This window comes from Papaver somniferum, chromosome 2, assembly GCF_003573695.1.
Source record: "Papaver somniferum cultivar HN1 chromosome 2, ASM357369v1, whole genome shotgun sequence".
Classification (NCBI taxonomy): Eukaryota; Viridiplantae; Streptophyta; class Magnoliopsida; order Ranunculales; family Papaveraceae; genus Papaver; species Papaver somniferum.
In genome coordinates, this window is record NC_039359.1 from 118,713,541 (window position 1) to 118,735,258 (window position 21,718).

General features: G+C 37.2%; 1 pseudogene; it reads right to left on the reverse strand.

Moving 5' to 3' along the window:
* Positions 1–21,398: 21,398 nt before the first annotated feature.
* On the reverse strand, positions 21,399–21,498 carry LOC113354614 (annotated as a pseudogene).
* Between the last annotated feature and the right edge of the window lie 220 nt (positions 21,499–21,718).

Below are 21,718 nucleotides of genomic sequence, written 5' to 3' on the forward strand. Positions count from 1 at the left end.
ACGAAGAACAAATTCGCAGAGTCCGTCGTTCTTCGACAGTCTTAAAAGCAGCACAAGTATCGTTCTTATACAGCAGTAAAGGCTTATCGTTTACAGCAGTCTCAAAAACACTTACCCCTTTGTAACAGTGACGCGTAACACTTCTACAGCGTTGATAATTCTTGTTTCATCTTATATACATCAATAAAAACACCTATTTTAGCCATGAATACATCTTGTGAGTGTGGTTTTGGGATGAGGAGCTAAACCCAATCCCAAGGGTGATGGAGGAAGCCATTCTTCCAAAAGTTATGTGGTAAAATTCATTTAAATTTATTTATGCAATCCTTTTATGATTAATTGCACCGAATGAAAATTGAATAAATGATTTTTATTAATTAATTGTGTTTCTCTTGATGAAATATGCTTGGTTTATTGCTTTTGATATTTCATGCTTGCGATTAACAATGGATGTTTTGAAAATATGATTTAGGCAATGAATAGAATCACAATTGTTTTTGATTTGAATTATATCTAGAATTGCATGATAATAATTATTATTGAATCACATGAATTTTGGTGAATGGTGAAATCCTAACCCCTGGTCTTTCCATAATATTTACATCACCTTTGAATTTAATTTGTTTTATCTTTAATTTTTTATTAAGTCTAAAAATTATTTCCTTCACAAGTCTGAAAAGAACCCAGTTTTTACCACAACTACAACATCATTTGAAAAACCATCAAATTTTTGGCGCCGCCGACGCGGATTTGTGTTTAGGTAGCATTTTTTTTTAGATTTATTATTTATTATTTTATTTTTGTTTATTTTTATTTGTTCCTTTTTACGTTTCTTTTTGTCTTTGATTTACAGGTTTGAAGTGAACACTAAGGACTTGGAAAAAAAAGCGTAAAGCGTAAAGCGTAAGAGAAACAAAAAGAAGAATTTTTTTTTTTAGGATTTAGTTTTATTATTATTTTTTTTAGAATTGTATTAGGAAATATTTTGTAATTTACTTTTTGTTTTTGCACTTTATTTTTTGGACTGTGGACTTTAAACTTTGGACATTTTTATTTTTATTTTTAACCCTACGGAAGGGTATCTTAAATACAAACTGTTGCAGGGAAGGACGATTACGATATCGTCTCGGCCCCTCGGGTTCGCACATGACATAGGAGTCGTGGCCCGAGTCGACTTCAACGGTTCATCCCCGTCTGGTACGGGAGGTAAGTCCAATCGAAACACTCGCGAATCCCCTGCAAGCGAGTTACTGTACTCCTTAAGGTGGATAATTGTTTGAGGACGAACCGGACTGTCTTTATTTTCCTAGTAAAGGGCAAGGCCTGGCCAAAACAAGATAAGGGTTCGGATTTCATCACCGTTCTCTTCTTTCCCGCCTTAGGAAAACAAAACCTAACGCGAACCCAAGCTTTAAAATCTGATTAGAAAGAGACCTATAGGGTATCGAGCTTGTTAGGAAATTTTTTCGAAGGATATTGGTCACCTTTTAAGCAATTTTCAAAGTTCATGACTTCTGGGAGTTGAAACAAGCCGCCTTGTAACGCCGGTGAGGCCTTGGGTATTAAAGCTCCATTGAGCTTCCCTCGCCTCAGTTTCATCTCACATTAGCTCGGATTGATCCAGAGGGGTTGCTCAAACTGTAACGAATTCCCCTTCGAAGGATTAGAAGCTGGTCTAGAAACAATCTAAGTGGAGCCATCATGCTTGTTGTTTGCTAGAAATCTTTAGGTTTGCTGGTAAGTCGAGTCAGCCTGCTGTGTGATTGCTAGAACCTTCCTGTTAGGATTTTTATTCTTTTTGATTTTTTAGTGTATGCCCGATTTTGTTAATAGGCTTGGAAAAGAGATACTCTAGGTCGATTGATTAGCGAAAAACCTAGTAGTTCTTCTGATATAAGCAGGGAGCTCGAAGATTCTCTTTTGAGAGCCCTGTTTTTGGAAACTTCAGTTTTGAGAATTTCTCTCTGAGTGAAAAAGTACCCCTAGTACTCCAGTTGTGCCAACGATGGCAACTTTGAAAGATTACATGTTCCCAACTAGGACCAACCGAGCTTCATGCATTAAATTGCCAGCCACTACGGCTAATTTTGAGATAAAACCTAGTATTCTTCAGATGATCCCTATATTCTTAGGAAAGGATGATGAGAACCCTTATTTTCATATTAGGGACTTTGAGGAAATTTGTGGAACAATTAGGATAAAGGACCTTACCGATGAAGTCTTGAAACTTAAGATGTTTCCCTTTTCTTTGAGAGACAAAGCCAAGACCTGGCTGAACAACCTACCGTCTGAATCCATAGAAACATGGCAGGAACTTATCGCTGCCTTCTATATGAAGTTCTACCCTAAGCATAAAACTGCAGCTGTTAGGCAGAAAATTAGTGCTAGTGTGCAACAAGAGGGAGAGTCTCTTTATAGGTTTTTAGAGCGATTCAATGATCTCCTATCTCAGTGTCCTCACCATGGATTTGATAATATGAAACTCGTACAGATTATTTATGATGGTTTAGACTATTCGACCAAAGCCATGGTTGAGTCTATGTGCGCTGGTGAGTTCACTAGTAAAAATGCTGATGATGCTTTTACCTTCTTAGGAGCTATCGCTGAAAAATCCCAACAGTGGGAATCTTGTGTTGAACCCCCTAAAAGACTCTTGGTCAATAGAAGTAGCACCAATATGGTAGATACGAGTTTTGCGTCAGATGCTAAGTTTGCTGCTTTGTCCAGAAGGTTAGAAGCTTTAGAAATGGGTCAGTCTAAAAATAGGTCCCTTGTTGAACCTAATAGAGCCTCTCAAGTCTCTAGTTGTGGAATAGAGCCCGATAACTCATTCTGGGAAGGTCAGGTTAGTGAAGAGCAAGCTCATGCTGTCTATAACAATGCTAGGTTTGAAAACCGTCAGAAGTTTGACCCCTACTCAGAGACCTACAACCCTGGTTGGAGAAACCATCCTAATTTCTCTTGGTCTAAGGGCCAGAATCAAGGCCAGTCTAGCAATTCTCAGCCTCCCCCAGGTTTTGGTTATACTAAGAACTCTTCAGGTCAGACCCAGAACCCATCTGAGAATAGAATAGCTAGCTTAGAGGAAACCCTTAGTATATTAAGCAAGAGCCAGGAGATGCTATCACAAAGCCAGGAAATGTTAGTAAAAATCCAGGGTAATTTTAAAGAGGAAACCAAACAGAATTTTAAGAATAGTGCCCAGTCTTTTGCTAAATTAGAGCTTCAAGTCGGCCAAATAGCTAAGTTTATCAATGAGAGAGAAGAAGGAAGGTTCCCTAGTCATAGTGATCCTAACCCTAGAGGAGAGAAATAGTACAATCATGTGAACTCTATTACAACCCTTAGGAGTGGAAAGAAAGTTGATAACAAGGTTGCCATGCCTGATAGTGAACATGTTATGGTTCACCCGTCTGAGCCAGAGAATGAAGAGACTGATAGAGTCTCTAAAGAGACCAATGAGGGTCCTGTTGAGCCCGACTTTGTTCTCAGAGCCCCGTTTCCACAACTGCTAGTTCCGACTAAGAGGGAGTCCAACTTTAATGATATATTGGAGGTTTTTAAGCAGGTTAATATCAACCTTCCATTATTAGATGCAATTAGGCAGATTCCCTCTTATGCCAAGTTCCTTAAGGACTTGTGTACGCGAAAGCGTAAGCTCAGTGTCCAGAGGAAAGCCTTCATAGCTAGTCATGTGAGTTCTATTATTCAGAATACCATTACTCCTAAGTATAAAGACCCAGGGTCCCCGACCATTTCTTGCACAATAGGTAAATATCGTGTTGAGAAAGCGTTGCTTGACTTAGGAGCCAGTGTGAACTTAATGCCATACCATGTGTACCTTAAGCTAGGACTTGGTGAGATGAAACCTACCCAGATAACACTTCAGTTAGCTGATAGGTCCGTTAAAGTTCCTCGTGGCGTGATTGAGGATGTTCTCATAGAGGTTGACAAGTTTATTTATCCAGTGGATTTTATTATCCTAGATACCCAACCTGTCCCTGACCCAGAGAACCAAATACCAGTGATTTTAGGTCGCCCGTTTTTAGCCACGTCTAATGCGATCATAAACTGTCGAAATGGTATTATGAATCTATCTTTTGGTAATATGACTATTGAGTTGAATATTTTTAATGTCAATAAGCTACATTCTGAGCTAGATGACACGTGCATTGAAGAGGTCAACATGATAGGAACCTTAGTTCCAAAGTCTGTACCAAACACCGAATAGGAAGATCCATTAGAGAGTTGTCTAGCCCGTTTTAGCATGGATTTTGACGATGATAGCAACATTGAACAAGTAAATGCTCTGTTGGATTCTATTCCTATGTTAGATACCGATAGATGGCAATCTAGGTTTGAACCATTACTAGCTACCGAATCTACCTTAAGCCCTTATTTCGAAGAGCCTAAAGATCCTCCTAAGTTGGACCCTAATTATGCATTTGTAGGCCCATCTGAAATTTTGCCTATAACTTCCGATTTGGATAGTGATCATGAGATTAGGACAGTAACTGTGCTTCAACACAATAAGGAAACTCTAGGGATGACCATAGAGGATATAAAACATATAAGTCTTATAGCTAGTATACCTCAAAAGAATTTAGAGGATGAACCACCTGATTATAACTCAGAGAAAGCAATTGACCTTTTTCAGGAACCGTATGGTCTAGAAATTAGGAATATTGTGACTAGTTTATCTAGAGACACCCAAAACTCTAAGTTTGGGGGTAGTGAACTAGAAGAAGCTCTAGATTATTTTAAATACTCTCCGGATCCGGAAATTCAAGCCATAGTTAAAGGTCTTACGGAGAATAGTGATTACCCTAAATTTGGGGGTAGAGATTGACAATTATCCCCAGTAGAAGTCCCTAACTTGGGACTCAAGCCTAGTGCATCTGAGGTATCACTTGAGTCTATTCAGACTCCACAACCTGATCTTCCTGATACTTTCCAGGAGAAAATCCATATGTTAGAGACCCGTTTTTCGGATGAATCTGTTTGCCGAGACACTCATATGAAGCCCAAGTGGGCACCTCAGATAAATCCAGTTGTCTTGCGAGAAACTTTAGATCAGGTTGTGCTCTATCTGCTCATTTTTCTGATCTTGAGCATTTGTCTCCTATTCGTGGCAGTTCTATTTGGTCTTATGGACCCACAATTGTTTCGACTATTGGTATACGACTTTGGAAGGTGACAATTCTTTTAGAGGTATTTGATGTCTAGCTAATGACTATAAATTTAGCATTTACTGGGAGGCTCCCGCGTTCATGTGATACGGTAATATCCTTCCTTATTTCTTTTCCCTCCAGTGGCAATAGTTTCTCCTTGTTCATGCTTTTAATTTCATCTTTAGAACATTGAGAACAATGTTAGATTTAAGTTTGGGGGTATGGGAGAAACTTTTGTGTTGCACTTTTGAAACTTCTAGCGTCACATGGTATCCGGTTAACTAAGTTTACATACTGTTTCTCACCGAAAAGATATAAATTGGAATGCTACAGATAACAACTTATTGAGACATTAGAGAAAAAGACATTGAGATCCTTGAAATTCAGGAGAGAACTTGTTCTTTTTAGAGGGTAACCGTGATGGACCTAACCATACATGATGGAAAGGCAAGTAGGTCAGGAAATGCCAGAAAGACAAAGAAACCTCACAATGTAGTCTTAGTTACTGGATTGCGACTCTCTCTCAGTAGAAACTTATCATCATCAACAAGCGGAGCTATATCAAAATCTATGAAGAATGTGAAGACGTTTTAGGTTTAAAAGCAACAATAGAAGAGAATAATTCAAAAATCAAAGTTGAAGTTATAAGAGAAAATGATATAAGTTGTTAGAATCCATGATACCAAGACATGACAAGTTGCGAAGAAGTTTTGAAAGTCCTTCTCTCATGGCCATGTAAATTTTTGTCTTGTAATTTTTTTATTAAGCAAAAAAAAAAATGAAAAAAAAAAAAGAAAAAATGAAAAAAAAAAAATGAAACATCATTACGTTCTTTTTGTTCAATAAATCCATAGGGAAGAAGAAATTTATAAGTCAAGCAAGAAATCGAAGAGAAAAGTTAATTTCCAAGGTTCTATGAGGTTCGAGAGTTTATCATCAACAGTTGAAGACCGAAGAAGGCGTTGTTTCTACTGGGCACTGTGAGAGAGTCGAAGAAAGATGCATTTTGGTTGCTTTGTTAGTCTGCTTTCAATATGGCACAAGATCTTTCTAGCACTGGTTTAACTCATCACACGTAATTAGTCCAGCTGTATAGCAGATGTCCCTCTCATTTTTATCTCTCTCCTAATCTTATCCAGCTGTAAAGCAGCGGACACATCTTACAATGTTTATCTAGCTGTATAGCGGATATCTCTTTATCTAGCAGTCGTGTGGATGTGTCTCCCCTTTTCTTCAGTTAGCTTTAGAGCTGACACCTTTAATTTCTCTGGCATTCTAGTTACTTGGAGGTAGGTTGAGAATATGTATGTCCTCATAGCTCTTTGGATACTTGTGACCAATTAGGAGTAAAGGTTTTGTGGGTATATTTCTAGTAAGCCCTCCCGAGACTATAACTCGTCCACTAGGGCCACCTAGGGGTTTAAAAGCTTATTGCATACGCTAAATGCAATCGACGATGCCTGCGACAGTGAGTTAGGATTTTATTTTGTAGTTTTGATTTGCTCGAGGACTAGCAAATAATAAGTTTGGGGGTATTTGATAGACGCATTTATGTGTCTAATATAATCTCAATTGTATATATTATTAGTGCTCGATTTTATATTTATTATGGCTTTTTATGTCCCTGTAGGTATTTTTGGAGAAATAAACTTTTGCGGCGAAATTGGCTAAAAAATGGTTTTTGCGCTCGTGAGAAAAAATTACTATACGGACTCTCACTTTGGATAAGGGGTAACCTAATTACTAAGGGGTGACCCATTTCCAGGCATCTGCTAAAGGGAGACCGGAACTGGATAAGGGGGAGGTCATCTTCAAAGTTCAAATTAAGGAAAATGGCGGGAAAATTTGGCATCAGTCTGCATGGTTTTAGATTTGAATTTTCGGGCAGTTTCAAAGAGATTCAATGGACGAAATCAGTTTGTATGGACTGTAGAAGACCTTACAAGCCCAGTACAATCAATTGGACCCGGACAATAGGGCTGGAATGGCCGAGAGAGGGTTTCAAAGTCTCAACAGAGAGACGTGTTCTGTTTCGAGTTTAGAAGATTTTTGAGAGATTTCTGGAGGACTTTGACGCTGGATTAACATGTACATGGTCCTATTCAAGTCTAGGGAAGAGTTTGGTAGCTATTATATAGCTAACAGCACGTGAAAAAACTAAACAGAACTGATTATCGTTTCAAACGCAGAGAAGAAAAAGAGGAGATTTCGGGATTTGATGACCCTGTTGAGTTATAAAAAGGTTGGGTCGAGTCATAAAAAAGTTTTAGAAACCTTTAGGAAAGAGTTGGGAGTTCACGAGAGACGAGAAGAAGAAGTTACAGGAGGTATTGTTGCTGTTGCTGCTGCTACTCGAGGAGGAAGAAGAAGACGAAGAACAGATTCGCAGAGTCCGTCGTTCTTCGACAGTCTTAAAAGCAGAACAAGTATCGTTCTTATACAGCAGTAAAGGCTTATCGTTTACAGCAGTCTCAAAAACACTTACCCCTTTGTAACAGTGACGCTGTAACACTTCTACAGCGTTGCTAATTCCTGTTTCATCTTATATACATCAATAAAAACACCTATTTTAGCCATGAATACATCTTGTGAGTGTGGTTTTGGGATGAGGAGCTAAACCCAATCCCAGGGGTGATGGAGGAAGGCATTCTTCCAAAAGTTATGTGGTAAAATTCATTTAAATTTATTTATGCAATCCTTTTATGATTAATTGCACCGAATGAAAATTGAATAAATGATTTTTATTAATTAATTGTGTTTTCTCTTGATGAAATATGCTTGGTTTATTGCTTTTGATATTTCATGCTTGCGATTAACAATGGATGTTTTGAAAATATGATTTAGGCAATGATTAGAATCACAATTGTTTTTGATTTGAATTATAACGTCTAGAATTGCATGATAATAATTATTATTGAATCACATGAATTTTGGTGAATGGTGAAATCCTAACCCCTGGTCTTTCCATAATATTTACATCACCTTTGAATTTAATTTGTTTTATCTTTAATTTTTTATTAAGTCTAAAAATTATTTCCTTCACAAGTCTGAAAAGAACCCAGTTTTTAACACAACTACAACATCATTTGAAAAACCATCATGAGGCTCTAGTTGAAGATTGCTTCATCTTTTCGATGCTTGCCATGGTAACTTTTGGTCCTCCAAGATCGGAGCCAAAAGGGGTGATGCCAAAGTGACTTCAAATCCTTGAAATGAGACAAGGAAAGCATGGAGTTTTCTTCGAAGTCTGTTTCACACTTATCATCTGATTAACAGTAAGTCCACAGAAATCAATGTCTCTCCCTTCAACAATGTAAAAGACCAATTCAGCAAGAGACCTAGTCCATAACATTTTTCCAATAGTGCTCGACATCATGTTGGACACAATCAGTTTTCCAACAACTTTAAGAAACGATTCAGCACCATGAACATCAATCTTGTCATCTCTCCGAGAAACGTCTCTATTAAGAAGACGATTTGACATCACATCAGGAGTCAACCTTTCTTTCTCAGGAGGAGGAAATCGGACACTACCAGTATGAGTCAAGTTCAACAGGTATGCAATAACATGACGATCCACAGAGAACATTTTATCACCTGCAATAGTCTTGAACATGCAATTTGCTGGGTCTGGATCATGAATGTTTGCATAAAATTGTGCATTCATATCAATGCGAGTAGTTCCCATTGGTTTGTGAATTAAACCTCATGTGTGATTTTTGAAAAAATCAGTCAGGTTCTCTACCTCAATTTCAGAAGCATTATAGTATGTTTCAAAAATAGGTTGTTTATTCTTATACTCCAAATAGAGGTCGCGAGCAACAAGGTTAACAAACCTAGCACGAATACTGGGATCATAATAAGTATTATCACCAACTTGACCACTTGAGTTTCCACCACGACTAGTTCTCTTCTTATCCATTGTTGAACAGAGAAACATAAAGGAAGAATAAGAACTTACTCGGAAACCCGAACGGTTAGAAATGATAGCACTCCGAAACAATGATTAAATCGTTCTTGACCCTTGAGAACGAAACCTTCTCTTGGTACACGAACTAACGTTAATGGTGAAGCTCCGGAACTGCAAAGAGAAAAAAAAAACAGGGACCAACCAGTGGAGTTGTTTTTTGTGGCGATTCCAATAATACCAAAAACACTTAAAAAGGTTAAGAATTGAGGTTATGGTGATCGAAGGTACACAAATTGTTAAGTTTCCTTTTCACACTCAAACTGTGAAGAAGAAGAGGCGAAGTGAACGAAGATAATTCTTTCTCTTTTTAAGTGTCAAATGATGGAACCTGAACCGGTTAAGTTCTTTCTGGAACGCGGTTCGAACATGCAAGGGATACGAGTTCAGGGTATGTGAACCGTACGTGTTTGGCAATGGCTTGTTTGTTTTATAAACTGTTATGAAACAAGTTGTAAAGAATATCGGAGCAAGGCTCAACAATTCTTTACCAAGTAATTCACACATACAAGACCTTGCACACCATGACACCAAGAGAGAGTTTATTTCCAACAGCTCTTACAACTTCCAGTATTGAGAGAAACCCAAGAGACTGTTTTTACAAGATTTTTAAAGAACAGAAAAAGAGCACAAGATAATTTGTGTTCCTGATTTCTTCATTTACAACTTATAACACACAGTTTCTGCAGATAATATTCAGTACTGCACAGGGAAACTCTTTTTATAAAAATAGACATCCGAACTTTCTCACAAAAGGAGGCAATACTATTATCTTGAGAATGTGTATCAAGGTTTGACTGATGAACAGAGTCAAGTTCAGAGATGAAACCGACTGATATATGAGGTTTAGATACTTCTTGTATTATATCCAATTTGTCTGAGACACAGGAAAGAGAGGGATTACCCTTACTGATAAGAAGATCAATATCAACCTTAACATGAAAATTATTCATCATAATTTGATTTAGCTTATCAAGAGATTCTTGGTCTTTCTGGAGATATAACATAACATCAAGAGATAGCTTTCTAGTTTCTTTTCAAGCCCTGAAAACACTTCTAGGGATTTTAAACCTGGTGGAGGTTTAGATAGAATTTTTTCTACATATTTTATTAAATCATTCATGGAAGAGAATTCTGAAATCCCTGGATATGGTGGTGCATTTAGTGAGATAACACTGCTGTCCATAGAGTCATATCTCTTACAAACACAGACTTTTAAGGTCTTAAACGTGTTTGCCTGCTCTGATACCAATTGAAAAAAAGGAGTGTAACAACCTCACCCAATATTTCATTTAGGCAATCTGTATGGAAAAACTCCAATATATATCCACGAGAATCAACTAGACAGTCAGACTCAATCAATGGAAATATATCCAAGAGTTCTATCTTTTTTTCACAATGTAATCAGAAAACCAAACAGATAGAAATCCGTGAGCCTGATTATTATGTGAAACAACTTGAACGGTACCAAAGATCAATGTTCCAGTGTCAATGAATTTATATCAACAACCAAAGGTTGGATTATCTAATAGATTGAACTACGCACAACCTATGATATTTCAATTATATAGAAAATATAATGTGGAAAAGAAATAACACAGACATCAGAAATTTTGTTAACGAAGAAACCGCAAATGCAGAAAAACCCCGGTACTTAGTGCAGATTTGAACACCACGTTGTATTAAGCCGCTACAGACTCTAGCCTGCTACAAGTTAACTTCAGACTGGAATGTAGTTGATCCCTAACCAATCTCACACTGATGAAGGTACAGTTGCGCTCCTTACGTCTTTGAACCCCAGCAGGACTCTACGCACTTGATTCTCTTAGTTGATCTCACCCACAACTAAAAGTTTCTACAACTCAAAGTCGAAGACTTGATAAACAAATCTGTATCAAACAGAAAAGTCTATTGAATAGATAAATCTATCTCCCACATAAATACCTATGAGTTTTGTTCCGTCTTTTGATAAATCAAGGTGAACATGAACCAATTTATACACTGGACTTATATTCCCGAAGAACAGCCTAGTAATATCAATCACCTCACAATAATCTTAATCGTATGGAAGTGAAACAAGATATTGTGCAATCATAAAAAATGAGACGAAGATGTTTGTGACTACTTTTTATCTTGCCTATCGGAGAATAAATCTCGAGCAAATCTTAGAGAAGATAGTACTCAATACGATAGAAAATAGCAAGATCAAAACACACAGCTACAGAGAAAATAGTCGGGTCTGGCTTCACAATCCCATTGAAGTCTTCAAGTCGTTAACCTACAGGGTTTTGGAAAAAACCTAAGGTTAAAGGAGAATTGACTCCAATCGCAACTAGTATCACAATGAGGTGTGGGGATTAGGTTTCCTAGTTGTTAGAGTTCTCCTTTATATAGTCTTCAAATCAGGGTTTGCAATCAATGTTACCTTTGGTACTAAAGCATTCAATATTCACTGTTAGATGAAAATCTGATTAGAATCAAGCTAATATCTTTCAACCGTTTTATAGAACTTAGCTTGTTACACAAATATAAAGTGACTTAATTTAGATATGGGTAACCGTACCTAAACTTGTACACCTTGTTGGCTCAACAATAGTTAACCGAAGTTAGCCATATGAGCACTTTCATGTCAACCTCGTTCATCTCAATCACAACTATTTCAAATGACTCAAATGAAACTAGTTATAGAGTTGTTCAATTGTTTATATTCTCATAGAAGTATACAAGACACAATTGAAGCAAAATCGATTTTGATTCACTCGAATCAATTCATGAACATTATAGCCACGGTTTGCAAAAGATTACATTCCTTATTATATAAATATATTAGTTCATGAACAAATCTATTTTAGAACATAACCTACTCAAGTATGCGAACGATTACGCATACCTAAGTGGCCGGACTAAGTTTGGGTTTACTAGTATGCGAACGGGTATGCATACCTTCCAAACTCAGTTAAATTCTGGAACTTTGAGCTCACGCCAGTACGGGTAAGGGTACGCATACTAAGTTCCCGGACATTCGTTAAACCAACCATTACGCATACGGGTATGCATACTATGGTTCCCGGACTCAGAATAACTTGCAACAGTTAGCATACAAGTACGCATATTGTGTTATATCCAATCATGGTTATTTGTTCCAAACTCGCAATTCAATCATTGAAACATTCTTAGACGACGGGAATAGCTGTCTCACACAAACTATTAGCTTCAAAGCAATTTTCAAGTGATCGAATGATCAATACGAAACATTATGAGTCTACATAAAATGACTGTCTCACACAAATCATGTAAGATGTTACCAAGAGATTTTCACATGTTCATCTTTTGACTTTCGTCAAGAATACAAGATGAACTTGGTTAAAGCAAAAGCTTACTAACACATATTTCGAGAAATATGTAAGCGAGTTAAACTCAGCTCGAAATATCAAATGTGTATAATCGAAATCTATATAGCTATACGACTTTTGTCTCAGATAGAAGATAGACTAGATAGACTTTTGAGTGATAGATGAGTTCAAGTCTCCACATACCTTTTGTTGATGAAGTTCCACAAGCTCCTCTTAGTAGTTCTTCGTCTTCAATCAATAAACGCCGTGAATTCTAAAGCTCAACTACACTTTATATCCTAATTCGAGGCTTAGCTATAAGTAGACTAGAAATCAAGAGTTATAGTTTTGGCAACTAAACTTGACAAACAAGCTTGAGATAACAACGCTTGCTAGTTCGACCGAGAAGTGCTCTAACAAGACCGAACAAGGAGTTGTTTACAAACCCTAACTTATTTTATACCATATAGAAAAATAGTGGTAATGGTGATGGAAAATAAACCTTATATTAGAGAGAAACAAATTATCTTATAGATAACATGTATAGTTTTCAAGTATAAACGTAACAGACACATAACAGGTTGAATCTCAAATCTGTCTGAAACAGGTAACCTACACCTGAAAATTGCTGGACTTCATATCCTTCACTACTACTCTAGGTGTTTCATTATCTTTGCCTCATATAATACTCCACCATAAGGTGTTTTTACCACATTTTGACAAGTGCTCTACAAACTTTATTTTGCAAAAAGGGGGGTTAAAATAGATAACAATGTGCCAGGAAGGCATGAGAGGAAGCAAGATGGGAAACCTTTGCTAAAATTTCTATAGTCACAACCTCAACCACTCTTCAACACCGGCATGGGATGATCGACATTTCAGTTATTCTCTGAGGATCGGGCAATAACTGAGTTGACCCAGTTTAAAAATCGGTGTTAATCTTTATTGTTTTTGAGGTTTTTATGTTCGAAATCGTGTTTTGAAATTTATGATTTAAATATTTATTTGTTTAGTTTTTTTTATTAAGTTTCCATCTTATTCATGTATTGATGGTGTTTTAATATTTTTGATTCTTTTGCAACCTATTTTACAGATAACTAATTTGTTAGATTTGCAGTACTTGTTTGTGAATTCAGTAGTGAACTAGTGGTGGTCTTTTGGGAGTAGTAGTGCATTTTGTTTCTCTATACTCATCGAAACAGTGGATTTTCCGTATTAATTTATGGATGAACATTTTTAATTTTTCTAAAGGTTGTGGAATCCTCTCTACAGTGGTGCTGATGGTATTTATTTTTTATTGTGTGACCCTCGAAATAGTGTTATTTGCTACTATTCGTGTAATCATTAAACCTCGTTTTCATTATCATGATCAATATCTCTGATGAGCAAAGTTCAAAATACTAAGGGAAATTTAGGTAATGAAACCATTTATAAAACGCTTTGGAAATTCAAATTTTGCATTTCAATCACCTAAATTAAAGCCATACATCTCTGCTGATTTTCATGAATCATATCGTAGAAACAGTCCAACAATTTTGTTTAGGTTTTGAAACTCATGTTGTGAAAAGGAAGACCCTAATCCTATATATCTATATATTGCTAAGTGAAAATCCTAAGCATATATCTCTAAGAAGTAAGGAATAATTTTCTCAGAGAGTCTTCGTTTTATTTAAGCCAAAAATGTCTCAAAATTCCAAACTGCAATTCGAGGCTCTTACCAAAGGATCAAGGAATCAAGTCTGGGTATGAAGCAATCAAAGAATATAAGAGGGAATTTAATTTCGGTTGAGAAAATTGATGAAGCTACAACTAAATGGAGTAGCTGCCTAAAAGGGATAATTATTGCAAAAGATGAGATAAAGTTTACTGAAATACTAAGTCATTTGGAGGAAGCAAAGAAGAGTGAAAATCAACACAATGGGGAGGAATCTGTACGTTTTCAAGTTTAAATGCTCTGATGATATGGACATTGTAATCAGAAAAATTTCATGAATCACCTGATAGTATTGCATCCTAATAATTATATACTGCTACAATATTACAAATTTACACATTAGATTTTCTCTGTCCTTTTCCTAGGTCTTTCCTTGGAACACCTAGGTAAGGGTACCACAAAAAAATTAAATGTGTCAAGATACTGGGTGGAAAGTAGCAAAAGAAGGGAGAGAAGCTATTCAATCATAGGAAGGGTGGTCAACGTCAAATTTGAAGTGGATCTGAGTAAACCCCTAAAGAGAGATCGGCTGCTCACTGCATCTAAACAAAAAGTTGGGATCAAATATCATTTCCAAAAACAACAGGAAGAAAGTCTACCCACATTGTTTTGTGATTGACCATGGTGAGGAGAAGTGTGAGGAAATCGCATAGGATATCTTCATTTTTGGAATGACAGATTCATAATTTAATGCATACTATGCCAACAATGCACATATGGCAGGGAGATGCTAAAGAACACGTGTACAACAAATGATATTGATTGGCTGGTTAACTCTAATGAAGATGGACTGGAAAGTCTGGCTAGGGATGTGCCTAACCCCAAGGTATAATAAACTAAGTAGAGATGATAGTCGAGAAAAAAACTATATCCTTCTGTAAAAAAAATCCACAATTTTCAAAACGGTAACATTGATCAGATCGAGATAAAAGGATAGTTGTTGATGTTGTTTGTTGGGTTAAATCCTTTACTATTTGACTTATTTTCTTCCCTATTTGAGTTGTTTCTTGCTATCTCTTTTAGAGCCTTTCTGGAATGGGGTTAAACCATTTTTATTGACCCAGCTATTCTTTATTCCCCTAAATGTTATTACGTGAGTGCATGTTTGTAACCTTGTCTCATATTTGTCCCTTCTTTCTACTTAAGCTTTCAGAACCTCTTATGAATTTCTTTTGTTTTTGCTGATTTTGTGGTATGTTATGTGCCAGAAATAATAGTCAGAATGAAGAACTTATCCTCAATTTCCAACCCTAACTCCGCCGATCTGACTAAACCCCCAGGTACGTCCATTCAAATTAACCTTATTACCTCTCATTTAGTTTTCAGAGTGTTGGTATTCTAGAGTTTATTTCAATCTTTCAGTTGTGACAAGCTTTTTGTTCTTAAAATCCCCTAACTTTTCCTTGCGTTTAAGATTGTTTTGGAACTTGTAGTTTGTGAATCTTTATTTCATGGTTTAAAGTCTCCTAGCAACAAAAACGACAAGACAGAATCGCAGTTTGGTTTGGCTATACAGGGGACCTCTTCTTTGACACTTTTCTTTTGTTTTTTGTTCATATTTTCATTTGATAATCTCTTCTCCTCAGTAATATTATTAAGATGCATATTATTTAGGTTCACTAGCTTATGTAATTTCTTGGTATTCATTTAGCTTACCCAACTAGTTAATAATTAGTTCACTCTATTTTTCTCTTTGTGATATTTTGTTTGCTTCTTCGTCCTTTCTGTCGGAGGAAAATGAATGCTCCTGCGGAACAACATTATGTTGAAATCAATACTGGCTATGTTCTAAATGACTGCATTTTTTCGAAGATGTAACTCTCATCAACAAAATATTTGATTATGGAAAAGGCTATACCGTCATCCTCAATCATTAATAAGAGATCTCTTTCCTGTACAAGCCCTCATGGCACTTTTATCAGACTTTTTCGTGATAGAAGGGCTCAGGAAACCTTTTTTGATAGTGCAATCGCGAGCAAAGAAGCTCATTCTTCATACTGCCAGTATTAGAAGACTACTCATTGGGTACCGATGGAGAACGAATGCTTCCTAGGTTAATCAAGAATTGCAAATATTTTGGTTATCTTTGCAATTTTAGTTTTAGAATCTTCTTTAGGACTCCTCGAACCGAGCGAAATGTTAAACCTCACACAGATGCACCGCTGCAAAGGGGGTGCTTTAGATTCGAGAGATCAATCTGTAGTACTCCGGCCTAAATCAAGACAATGACCGTTCCAGAGTAAATTCGATCACAAAAGAGGATGGGTTGATCTGTAGGAGGGAAGCTGAGAAATGTGTGGAATCAATGGTAATCAAAGATTGTGGGTGTGTGAATTCTGAATATGATAAGCTCTAAATGATTGTAATTGCTCAATTTAGAGTAGTTGCTCAATTGATGAGTTGATGATCTCGTGTTGTCGATGATACGTGAGATTGATGATACTGATGATGTCGATGATTCAATCATGATTCAGAGACTTATTTATATTGTTGGAAATTTAGACACCATGATTCCATGAAGTGTGACAGTTGATGGAATCAAGGAATGGGGAAGTGGAGATCGTGTTTGAAACCAGTTGCTCAACGTGTGGAGACTTGGTCGATTTTCCACCCACTACCTCGTGAATTCCTTCAACTGATTGCACGACTTGCTCACATTCCATCGTGTCCTTGAACACACGTGCCTTAGACCGCCAGACCAAAACCCTAAGTGATATCCCCCCAAGTGACACGATTGACGTCTCGTGGTTTGTTAGTCAATTGATGACTTTGTGGTTTGATGGGACGATGAGTCCATGTAGTTGCTGAGTTGAACATGATGTTCTGAAACTCATGAATTAAACATGTCATGAGACAGAGGTATAGTTCTTACGATGAAGTGAACAAGTATTTCTCATTCGATGGATCGTCGAATATTGATTGTTGAATCAATATTCCTTGGTTTGAGAAAATATCTATCATTGGAGATTGTTGAATATTTGATCGTCTGAGCATGTGTTGCTCATCTGATGGCTTATTGGCAGCGTACCAAAAATATTAATTAGAAGAACTCCTGAAGAGTTGACGAATTGGAATCTGGAATGATGATCCTTGGATTGGAAAACCCTAATTTGATCAATTCATGGTTCGTCAGAAGTTTAACCATGGGACGAAGGAGGGAGCGACTACATGGGACCGTGGATCAACCATGTAGTGTCCATATGCTCACGTGAGCAAATACGAAGAACTCCTGAAGAGTTGACGATTTGTTGGTGGAAGAATGATTAAATGCTGGCTTAATCATTTATTCAAAAATGCTCGTCTGAGCCTTAGGTGAGAAAACCTAATTAACTATGACGAGGCGATGGACCGTCCATGGAGTCACGAAACCGGCCATGGGTTGTCACGTGATAGCTTGACGATCACTTCATGAAAATCCAAAGTGTTTGGAAGAGTTTTGGACCTAATACGAGCAATTGTGCAAATTAGATCAAAACTGTGAAAATTGATGGGACCGGCTTCCATGAGCCAAAGAGACAATCTTGGTCGGTCAAGATAGCGTGCTCGTGTCCCTAAGGCGTCCGCGTCTCAGTCCTGAGAATTTTGATATTTTATGGTGTGCAATTGAGCATCCATTCGAGAAAATATGCCAAAATTAGGGTTTCGACGAAACTGAGGAAATAACCATGAGATGATGAAAAATAATTATAAAATAAGGAATGAGGAGGCGTGGGACCGCCGTGGTCAAGGCATGGTCTTCCGGTCCTGACCACGGTCCCATGGTGCCTTTTCCTTAATTTTATCATATTTTGATGATTTTATGAAAAATTCATGAATTTTGAGAAATTTGATGAATTTAGGGAGTTTCCATGAATTGAAAGAGTTTTCATGAGTTCAGGGAAGCAAAAAATATCAAAATAATAAAAACAAGGGCGTGTGGGACCGTGGAGGCGCGACCGGCCGGCTAGGGCCCGGTCCCACGAGTTTCCCTAATTTTTTTAATATTTTTAGGTATTTTGATGATTTGAGGAAATTTTTCCTAATTTGAGAGAAATACCATAAAATCAAGGAATTTGATGAATTCAAGGAAAAATAGGATAAATAATAATAAAATAATAAATCAAAGGGCATGTGGGACCGGCTAGTGCATGGCCGGCCGGCTAGTGGCCCAGTGATAGACACATTTTTGTGTCTGATATAATCTCAATTGTATATACTGTTAGTGCTCGATTTTGTATTTATTATGGCTTTTTGTGTCTTTGTAGGTGTTTTTGGAGAAATATGCTTTTGCGGCGAAATTGCCTCGAAGAGTGGTGTTTGCGCCCGTGGGAGAAAATTACTATTCGGACTCTCAATTTGGATAAGGGGCGACCACTGGATAAGGGGTAACCTTTCCCCTTCACGTTCAAAAACAGAAATTGGCGGGAAAAAAATGGCAGCAACGAGCGAAACTTGGTTCGAATTTCTCGGTTGTTTTAGAGAGATTCAATCGCTGGAATTTGTTGGGCTGGACGTGATTAAGCATAACAGGCTTGGTATGGGCGCTGGAATGGATTGAATTGGGCTAGAAATCGATTTGGAGCAAAACAGAGGTGGAGTTATACACGGGACCCTATTGAGATTATTTTTAAAAGTTCTAAAGAGACTAAAGACCTAAAAATCTTTCCAAAGATACATATCTATCTAAGGAAGAGCTTGAGACAATCGGGTAAGCTCAGAAACGCGTAGAGAAGAGTTTGGAAAGTGGAGAAGTCCGAAACTTTCTGCCGAAGTAAAGAGAGAATTAAATCGAGTATTAGGGTTCCTGTTGTCTATAAAAAGGTTGCTTCAAGTCACAGAGAGGAGAAGACAACTCTAGGATATGTTTAGAAGAGAACAGAGAGCAAAAATCACGAGTTGCAGGAAAGCTGTTCTGCTGGTGCTGCTGAAGAACACGAAGAACATCAACCCACGCCCAACTGTCGCAGAACACTGTCGTTGTTCTACAACACTTCGCTTCTATCGTTGTTGTAGCAGACTTATTCTTTCTGTTTCTTTTGTAACAGTCGATCTGCAACACATATAAACGTTGCGATTGAACTGTTTTACTCCCTTTGAGTCTCTTCACCTTTGAAAACACCTTTTGAGCAATGGAAAAATATTTTGAACCTGTTTTTGATATGAGGAGCTAAACCCCATTGCTGAGGCGATATAGGAAGCTATTTTTCCAATAAAGAGTGGTATTTTCTATTTATCTTATTTATTACAATTATTTATATGATTATTTGCCTTGTTTGAGAATTGTTTTAATGATTTTTATTCAACAATTGTGATTTCTGGTATATGCTTGGACTTAGGTTTTTGATATCCCATGCTTCTGATTTACACTTGTTATTTTAAAAATCTACTCGTTGCAACATCTTAGAATCAAATTAAACGAAAAAATTGAATAAATATAGATATTGGATTTAAATCACTTTGAACTTGGAAAATAGTGGAATCTTAGCCTCAGTGTTCTTTTAATATTGATAACAACATCATCTTTGTTTGAGTTTTCTATTTTTGTTTTAGAATTTAAGTTTATATTTTATCCTTCGCAAGTCTGAGAATCGAACCACTTTCACCACTTTCAAAACTACATCAATTTTTGGCGCCGCCGACGCGGATTTGCTTTTAGGGTTATAGACTTCGTTTTCTTTTATTTTTTAGGTTTTTATTATTTTTGTTCTTTTTTACGTTTTTGGGTATTTATCTTTTGTGTACATGTTTTGGATCATAAAGCTAATTGAGCCAAGGAGTTTGGTGATTTCGTAAAGACTGGAACTTAAAGCATAAATACTTGGAGTGAAAGCTTAAAGCGAAAAGAACGGAGAAGAAAACAATTTCTTTTTAGATATTTTTTTTTATTTTTTATTTTTTTTAGGGTTTGTTATTTTTGTAATTTTTCTTTTCTTTTTGGACACTTTGGACATTGAACTTTGGGACATTATTATTTTTAAACCCTAAGGAAGGGTTGGTTTAAATATAAATTGTGTGCAGAGAAGGACGGTGATTACGATGTCGCCTCGGCCCCTCGGGTTCGTACATGACATAGGAGTCGTGGCCCGAGTCGACTTCAGCGGTTCTTCGCCCGTCTGGTACGGGAGGTAAGATTTTCGAAACACCCGTGAATCCCCTGTCAGCGGGTTTATTGTATTCCTTCGTTTGCATATATGCTGAGGACTTGAAAACGGCTGCTTTGATTTCCTAGTAAAGGGCAAGGACTGGCCATACAAGATAAGGGTTCGGATTTCATCACCGTTCTCTTCTTGCCCGCCTTAGGAGAACGAAACCAAACGCGAACCTAAGCCTAAAATTTTGACTAGAACGAGACCTATAGGGTAACGAGCTTAATAGAAAAGTCGCTCGAAGAATATTGGTTACTCTTTTGAGCATACTTCGAAGTTCTTGAAGGTTTCTGTGAGTTGAATGCGTGACTGCGCCGCCTTGTAACCGGTGAGGCCTTGGGTATCAAAGCTCCACTAAGCTTCCCTCGCCTCGATTCAACTTACTTTGACTCGGATTGATTCCAGAGGGGTTTGCTCAGATTGTAACGAGTTCCTTTTCCAAAGAATAGAAGCTGGTCTAGAAACAATCTAAGTGGAGCCATCATGCTTTTTGTTTGCTAGAAATTTAGGTTTGATTTGGTTGAGTCAGCCTTGTTTTGTGTTTGCATAGAATTCCCTACCTTATTTTGTTGCATGCATGAACATAAAAGAGACGCCCTAGGTAGATTTGTTAAAGAGAAACCTAGTAGTCCGATTACCTCAATTTAGAAAGTCTGATTCGTAAAGATTCCGTTTTTTAACGTCCGTTTGAGGAAAGAATCCCTGATAGTCCAATAGCGCCAGAAATGGCAACTTTGAAAGCCTTGTTGAATCCTACTAGGACTACTCGTCCCTCGTGTATCAGGTTACCTGAAACTGAAGCAAATTATGAACTTAAGCCTGGAACCTTACAGTTGCTCCCAATCTTTTTAGGGAAAGAAAATGAAAACCCCTATTTCCATGTTAGGGACTTTGAGGAAATTTGTAGTACCCTGAAAATTAGAAACCTTGATGATGATGCTTTAAAACTCAGGTTATTCCCCTTTTCCTTAAAAGATAAAGCCAAGTCGTGGCTGTATAGTTTGGCTTCCGAATCAATTGAAACCTATGAACAACTTACATCTGCCTTTTTGAACAAGTTTTTCCCTAGGAAAAAAACCTCGTCTATTAGGACGCAAATCTGCACGTTTACACAACAGGAGGGAGAATCTTTGTATAGGTATTTGGAAAGGTTCAATGATTTATTATCCCAATGTCCTCATCATGGTTTAGAAAAGGTTAGGTTAGTTCAGATCCTTTATGAGGGTTTAGATTATCCCACCACAACTACAGTAGAGTCCATGTGTACAAGTGGGTTTGAAAACCAAACAGTTGATGATGCGATGACATATTTGCATGAAATCGCCGAAAAGACCCAACAATGGGAAAGCAATAGGGTACCCCAGAAAAAAATTCTTCTAGGCAGAGGAAACGTTAATAGGGTAGAAGGA